Source organism: Esox lucius, chromosome 14, assembly GCF_011004845.1.
Source record: "Esox lucius isolate fEsoLuc1 chromosome 14, fEsoLuc1.pri, whole genome shotgun sequence".
In the NCBI taxonomy this organism is placed as follows: Eukaryota; Metazoa; Chordata; class Actinopteri; order Esociformes; family Esocidae; genus Esox; species Esox lucius.
The window spans coordinates 20,554,887-20,562,855 of NC_047582.1; the positions used below are offsets into that span (position 1 = coordinate 20,554,887).

Below are 7,969 nucleotides of genomic sequence, written 5' to 3' on the forward strand. Positions count from 1 at the left end.
AATACCTGAGGATCTGACCTGTGCACAACAGGAAAAGCTAGCTGAGTTATCCTCAGATGAGACCCTGATGTCAGAATCTTAACAACTGCAATGAATACTCTGCCCTCTCATTTAAGGCTGTGTAGTTTTTCATACCTTTTGCTGCTACCTACCTTTGTGAGAAAGACTTCTCAGTTTTCACCGCAATGAAGACTAAGTGCCGCAGCAGAATGGATGCTGAACCAGAACTGTGTCTGAAGCTCACTACCCCCGTCCCTGAAATTGCTCTGCTACACAGGCTCACCGCGTTAAATAAAATGGTAGGCACTCAGTGCCTGTGTGTGTGTGTGTGTGTGTGTGTGTGTGTGTGTGTGTGTGTGTGTGTGTGTGTGTGTGTGTGTGTGTGTGTGTGGAAGAGAAGTAAACTTATTAAATTTTTAGTGTGTTTGTATTTGTGGGTAAAAATACATTAACATGCATTCATTTGACTTTTGTCATGATAAGAGATAGTGATACTTTTTTTTTTTTGTTTTGTTTGATCAGGGGTGGTACAGTACTTGGTCTGAAAAGTTTGAGAACCCCTGAGTGTTTGTTTACATAACCTTTGACTGTGCACTGAAAGCCCTGTCAAATGCTGACACCTGGGGTGGCGTCATGAACTACATGTTACTGCATCAATACATACTATAGTTTGGGGATTTCTGAAGTGTTGAGCAAGTTATCTGCACTCACGTATGTAGTTTAAGATTATTCGATTGACAGTTTTGGTTGCCCACTGACTTTAGTCCCAGTTCAGACATAAAATGCCTTTACAGACCAAGGAAATGCTGGATTTCATGTTGTATCCAAAAAAATTTAGTATGTTGAGTTACTTCAAGACACATATGACATGACCTGGAATACATTTTTTCAGAGATCTACAGATTATAGATGTTGGAAAATATCTTCGGTCATTTCATTGTGAATAATGACAAATCACACTTTTTGTGGTTTTGTAGAGTCTGTCATCTATGCCCTTTTGCTTTACAAATAAGAAATTTTTGAAATGAAAATATATACTACTATGTTGTAACTGAAGCGTTTTTGAGGCTCTATAGTTTGTATGTCTGAAACGGTATTGGACTGTTACAATTGATCACATTTGGTCTGTTTTGTTTTCCATCTAAAAAGAACTATATAACTAAATTGGCAGAAATATCAGTAATTGGTGACTTCTGTCTCCCTAAAATCGTTTATTTATTGAACCCAAAAATCCCATATGGGTTGGGCTTTAGCTGTGACAAATAGAACCTGACTGGTGGAAATGCTGTGATTTAAGCAGACTGGGATGTGATCAGGCATATCTACCTAAAGTGAACTCCAAATGCACCAGTGTACCTCCTACTGCTATGAGGAGTTACTTTTTTTCTCCCTGTTTTTGCCTAAGCAAAACAACAAAAATGTCTCATTTTATTGTCTGTGCTGCGCTTATCTTTCTTCATGCCCTAAATCTTTTGGTGTGCGTTTCTGTTTACAGTGTAGAAAGAGAAAGATGTGTATGTCTGTTTGCAGTGTGGAAAGAGAGAGAGATGTGTGTTTCTGTTTACAGTGTGGAGTGAGAGAAGTGTGTGTGTGTGTGTGTGTGTGTGTGTGTGTGTATTTCTGTTTACAGTGTGGTGAGAGAGGTGTGTGTGTGTGTGTGTGTGTGTTTCTGTTTACAGTGTGGACTGAAAGTGAGTTGTGTTTCTGTTTACAGTGTGGAGAGAGATGGGTGTTTCTGTTTACAGTGTGGAGAGAGATGGGTGTTTCTGTTTACAGTGTGGAGAGAGATGGGTGTTTCTGTTTACAGTGTGGAGAGAGATGGGTGTTTCTGTTTACAGTGTGGAGAGAGATGGGTGTTTCTGTTTACAGTGTGGAGAGAGAGAGATGTATGTGTGTGTTTCTGTTTACAGTGTGGAGAGAGATGGGTGTTTCTGTTTACAGTGTGGAGAGAGAGAGATGTATGTGTGTGTTTCTGTTTACAGTGTGGGGTGAGGTGTGTGTGTGTGTGTGTGTGTGTGTGTGTGTGTGTGTGTGTGTGTGTGTGTGTGTGTGTGTGTGTGTGTGTGTGTGTGTGTGTGTGTTCTTGTTTATATGGTATAGGGGGACATTTGACCTGAAATCTCACCAGCACTATGAGGACATTTTGGTTTATGAGGACATTTTCAATGTCCCCATAAGTCGGGCACTGTAGAAGTACTTATTTCATTGTTATTAACTATGTCCTGCTTTTTTAACTCATGTCCTAATATACCATAAAGACCTGGTTTTGTTGTGTATCACACACAGCCCATACTCCCCCTATGTCTGGTTGTTGGTAGTGCAGCTTGATACGATTTTTTTTTCATTGGCTCATGGGTTGTATGCATGTCTGATCACCGATTGGCTACTGCTTCTGTCAATAACGGGGACGATCGTTGATTCGCGGTTGCGGCTGTGAGTCACCGCATTCTGGCGGCAAACTATCAACTTTCTATGTCGCGAGCCTATAGCTAGTGAAACCCCGCCAAGTTATGCTGAAGTTTATTTTACCTCAGAAGACATCACCTGAAAGAAACCGCGACGCGAAGAGGACTTTTCTAATGGTTATCTTCACTACTAAATAGGTAAGTAATTTTTCTATTCACACAATTGATCAAATGTATTATTTAGTTTACAATTTTATAGCTAAAATATATAAAATGTGCAGTTTAAACACAAACGTGAACAGGGTAGAGTAATGACTGCTATAGTACTTGTAGCTTGGTAATTATGTACTGTACTTCTCCTGTTCTGTTGTTCAAGCAGGCTAATGGGTTAATACTACTGAGATTAAACTTGCGTTGATGTTATTGTTGGAGTGTCTCGCAGTTTTATAGTCAGTCCTGAGTGTTTTTGTAGTCTGGCTAATTTTTTTTTTTTTTTGCATGTGCTTAAAACATTTGTTAATATCGTATTTCTGTCCGAAACGTGAGTTAATTGTTGTCGTCTGCTTGTTAGCGGTAAGTTAAGTAATTGTTTCAAGCTAACGTTAGCGAATGTAATGATGGACATTCAATGGGCTCTGAAGTGCCAGCAGTTTCTTCTCTCAAAATGATTTCGCTTTTAGTGTTGTTTAGAAACTGTATAAAAAGCCAATACATGGCTTTGTGTTTGGCCGTGTTTGAGGAATGACAAGTGTTCCTCTTGTCATGATCTGATAATTTGACTGATGTATCCCTCATTCACCCAAATAGGTGAGTAATAGTAATATAATATGAATATAGTGTATTGTCAAAACACTTGGCCGATGTATTTTGTAATTTTATTTAGGCATAGTGGCTGGGTAAGTTTGACTCTGTGTTAAATAGTGAAGGCCTTTTTAACACATGTTAAAAAGGCATTCAGGCGTTGTTGCTCAACTGCGGGGGTCCTGTGCGGTCTAATAGTAAGAACAAGGGGAACGAGTGGCAAGTACATTGATAGGTCTACCTGTTGTGGCTGAGTAGCCCCATACTAAAGCCACAATTGATATTGAGTTGGAGAACTGTCTTTCATCACTCATAGTTCACTATTACAGTTGGGTTCAAATAACCCTGTATGTTGGGTTGTGATGTAAACGCAGCACATTTGGTCAGATGATTGACTTGGTATTTCATAAGTGAAGAAATATTTAGACTTTGTATTTCACAAGTGAAGAAATATTTATACGGTTAGTAACTGAATGTGGCTGCATATACATGGGGTTGGAATGACAACAACCAGGACAGTTGCTCTGGAGCTGATTTAGAGACCCTTGTTAAGGTATGTTATGCAATACATAAGGTCTTTCACTTGTTTTGTGTTTTCACAAGCTTGTGCAGTTTTTGTTTGAAAGAAATGCTAATAGTTTCATGAATTTGTGAACATCGGGTGCTCTCAATGTCAGTACATCATGAGGGTTTATCTTTTTGCTCGCTTTAAATCTTGCAATTTTTGTTTTATACTATTGTCTGAAATTTAGAAAAATAAAAGGTGTAACATTTTTGTGATGCCTGTCTCATGACACATTGCATTAAAATATGACTAGTTTATATACTAGACCAGTTTCACACTTCTAGTGATTACTAGTTTGGACTATGATTAGCTAAGTAATGTTTTCTATCTGGGCAGTAAGTTTGAGGTCCCAGGTCAACATATTGTTAAAATTGTTTTGAATTTGAAAGCTGGTGATCAGAAGTAGAGAAAAAGAGATGAACCTACCATGGGAGACATCAGATCTTGGCATTACTAAGGATGAAAATGTTACATTTAATGCTTCAATTAGACTAGAATTAAGTAATTTCCATTTAATCTCCACATTTCCCTTTCAAATGGTTATGTATATAGTAAAAATAATTTACTTTGTTTTGTTAAGAAAGGTATTATGATTTTGAGGCTAAAAACTATTATGCATCCAGTACAGTGTAGCGCATGAGTTTAACATGATATAAATAAGCTATAAATCTATTATGAGATTTGCTGTTTAAAGAGGATATTTTGTATCCTTTTTTGCTTGTATGATACTGCTAGGAATGTGAACTTAAGACAGATTTACATAGTTGAATATGTCTGAATGCCTATAAATACGTCTATAAGTCTGAATGTCGGGGTTCTAATATATTTAATGCAGTGTAAGTTTATGGACCTTAAGTTAACTATTGCAATCCCAAAGTATTTGTGTTTATGCAGGCATTTCAGCAAAAGGAAATAAAATAATACATTTGATACGTACATTAATATATTGTAGTAATAGCAACTATTAAATTAAATGTGGGATAACTTAAGGAAGACTTACATTATCATAACCCTTGACAAACATTAGGTGATCTATCCATGACACTGCAATATTGGTGAATAGGTCTTTAATATCAGCGCTCGACAACAGAAAGCATTGTTGTGGTAATGATCATTTGCCTATGGGTGTTATTTTGAGGCACTGTTCAGGCATTAAGTGACTTTGAAAGTCATATCAGTAGCTTCCCTAGGCCTGTTAAATGCATTATCCACCCCTCATAACGCAGCAAGTACAATAACATATACGCGAGCAGATTGGTGCTTTGCATTATGCAATTATGCAGCTAACCAGCATCATACAGTGACTATGGTTAAAATATTTAGCGTCTACGTATTCATCTTTTTGGAGGTTAATCCCGTTGATTGATAACATGAATACGTTTATTCAATATGAAATTAGGGCTCTCACGATTCAAGTAACTCTGATAAACCCAACTTGCATTTTGCGGCAGCACGTCATCAATTCTGCAAGATTAGAATAGGAGGCATGCATACACTGAGGCACAGAATTCTGACAGGATCTTTTTACTTGAGCCATACGAGTTTGCAACATCTTCCGGTCAGAATGGAGAGTGCTGTAACGTTAGCAATTCTGGCTGACTGTCTAGTATGGTGTGTTTTTTATTTTTTTTTATTTGTTAGCCATGTGAGGTTGGGTATTTTGTAAATGTAGTTTAAACGGTGGCAGCCTAAGCATTGTATGTGATGTTGATTGGTCATATCTCTAATATTCTCTTGTTTATATGTTTTGAATGTATATGTTTTTGAATCCATAATTAATGGTAGCATTTGCTTTTCATTGATTAGGAACATATAAACAACAATGAGCCTCAAAGAAAGGAGAGGAGGAAGGGGCAGAAATCCTGAACAAGATGCACTATATTATATTTCCAATTCACTGGACAAAGTTGGTTTTCTAAAGAAGTTCATTAACCCCTTCAAAGGTGAGTTTTACAGTCTTTCATTTTGACTTATGACCATGCTTACTACATCTGAACAAAACACTGAAATGTATAGGGGGCAGAGGTCTCGGTAACACAGGATTCTGCATTAAAATGCAGGGATAAAATTGTGTTCTAAAAACCTGTTTATTGACATTTACATTTCAACAAGAACAGTTTATATTTGGGTAATCTCAAAATAGTTATCTGAAATGTCAAACACGCTCTATTTTTGGCACAGTGAGGTAGGGCTGGGCAATATGGCATTAAAAACATGGCTCTGCTGTGTTTTCTCCTAGACATTTCAGCTTCACTAAAACAGCACTGAAAGTTGATTGGTATTAGCACCCTTTAGCAGGGTGGGATACTGATGAACTGTAAATGGAGATTTCATAGCTGTGTGCTCAATTAAATTCACCTGTAATCAATGGTTGTGGCTGAACTAGCCAAATTCACAAAATCCAGTCCACATGCACTATATAGCCAAAAGTATGTGGACACCTGACCATCACACCTATGTGAGCTTGTTGGACATCCTGTTCCAAAACCATGGGCATTAATATGGAAACACAGCCTTTTTCACAGTATATGCTGGTCATTATGTCCTTGTCCTCGTTCTAATACAAACTGGTGAAGAAATAGGAGCACCGTGCTAACACACATTTTGTTCCAGATCATAACACACCTATGCTAGTCATAGACATCAACAGTAGAGCACAGTAGAATATAGTATATGAATGAATGTTAACTACTTTTTTCTCCTGTGTAGGTCATGGAGTATTCAGCAATAGCTACTTTGGAAAAGGAGACTTCCTGCTGGAATACAGAGGGGACTTTATTACATTTGATGAGAGCAAAAGAAGAAGAATACAATACAGTGATGCCCTTAATGTTTTCATGTTTGACCTAAGTTTCAATGGGAAACTGTGGTGGTAAGTCTGGTTCTGACTTTGTAACATTATGAAAGTCTTAACTTTCTGAAGCAAGAACTACATACCTATAATTTTTGGTACTATTAAAGTGGCATGGGCAATGATTGTCGAAAGCTATAGAGGTAGCCCCATGCCAAACATTGGGGGGGCGTTGCCAAAAAACTATATTATGTAATCAGATTCACCACCCTGGATTATGGAAATCTGCACTGAACTTGGATTGGAACCAAAGCTAGTGTTGTTAAAGAGGCATGTCTGTTCAAAAATGTTTGCACAGTGACATTTTAATTGCCCTGCATATACTGGTAGATTGTTTGGTAGTCATTCAAAGCTCCCATTAATTATTGTCAAAGTAATAATGTTTAATTTGGTTCTCCCCATGGGGGTTCAACCTCCGGAGATTGCAAGAAGGTTTTGCATGTGCATGATTTTAGCAGGGTAGTTATCCAGATGTCTGAATAGGGCGGGCACTGGAGGAGTGACATAATATCTGTAGTTGTATTGGCTGCAAACATAAATTACTTGCATCTAAAATATAGGTTTAAAATGCAGTCTTTTGGTATATTTAATTGTGAACATGACAGCATTTATCACTGGAAAGTGTATATTTGTACAGTGATAATGTAGGCTAATAGAATAGTTGGTTTAGCAAAAAGCCTAAGAAATATTTTTCTATTTGTCTAGTATTGATGCAGCAAACACTGAATCACTTGCCAGATTTGTCAACGATGACCATATCAATCCGAACAGCAAAATGAAAAGGCTAACAGTTGGAGGGAAGCCCCATCTCTGTTTATTTGCAACGTCCGACATAAAACCTGGAGAGGAAATTTCCTATGATTATGGTGACTCGGACTGGCCGTGGCGAAATAAGGTAAATTCTAATGTTCTTTGAAGCATAATCTAAGATACAGTGGCTTGCCAACACTAAGTATACAAAACTCTTGGACATATACATTTTGTGTAACAACCTGGAATGAAAATGTAATTGTAGTCTTTGCCATTAGATTTGCACAACATACAAATTATTCCTTTCAAAACAAGTTGAAAAAAAACAAACTGACAACTCTTTGTTGTATAAACAGACGAGTAAAAAATTTAAGGGAAACACTTCAAGAAATTAGTGGAGGAATATTACGAATTACGATGCATCCATTTAGGTGTACTGTGTGATACAATTACCCGGTGCCCTAACATCTAAATCATTAAATACTTTGGATATTGTCAATGTTCATGTAATCAACCAGGCATGAGGGGTGTGGTATATGCCCAATATACCAAAACTAAGAGCTGTTTTTAGGCACAATGCTTCATGGAATATGTTGG

The 7,969-nt window shown here is 37.5% G+C and overlaps 1 protein-coding gene and 1 long non-coding RNA gene across 3 annotated transcripts in view; both read left to right on the forward strand.

Moving 5' to 3' along the window:
• The window catches only part of sfswap (splicing factor SWAP), a 109,044-nt gene that overhangs the window by 63,161 nt on the left and 37,914 nt on the right, over positions 1-7,969 (forward strand). The gene's annotated exons all lie outside the window — the stretch shown is intronic.
• On the forward strand, positions 2,030-7,963 carry LOC117595548. Its single transcript, XR_004576775.1, has 3 exons — positions 2,030-5,714; positions 6,481-6,643; positions 7,328-7,963. It is a non-coding gene; the product is annotated as an uncharacterized LOC117595548 (long non-coding RNA).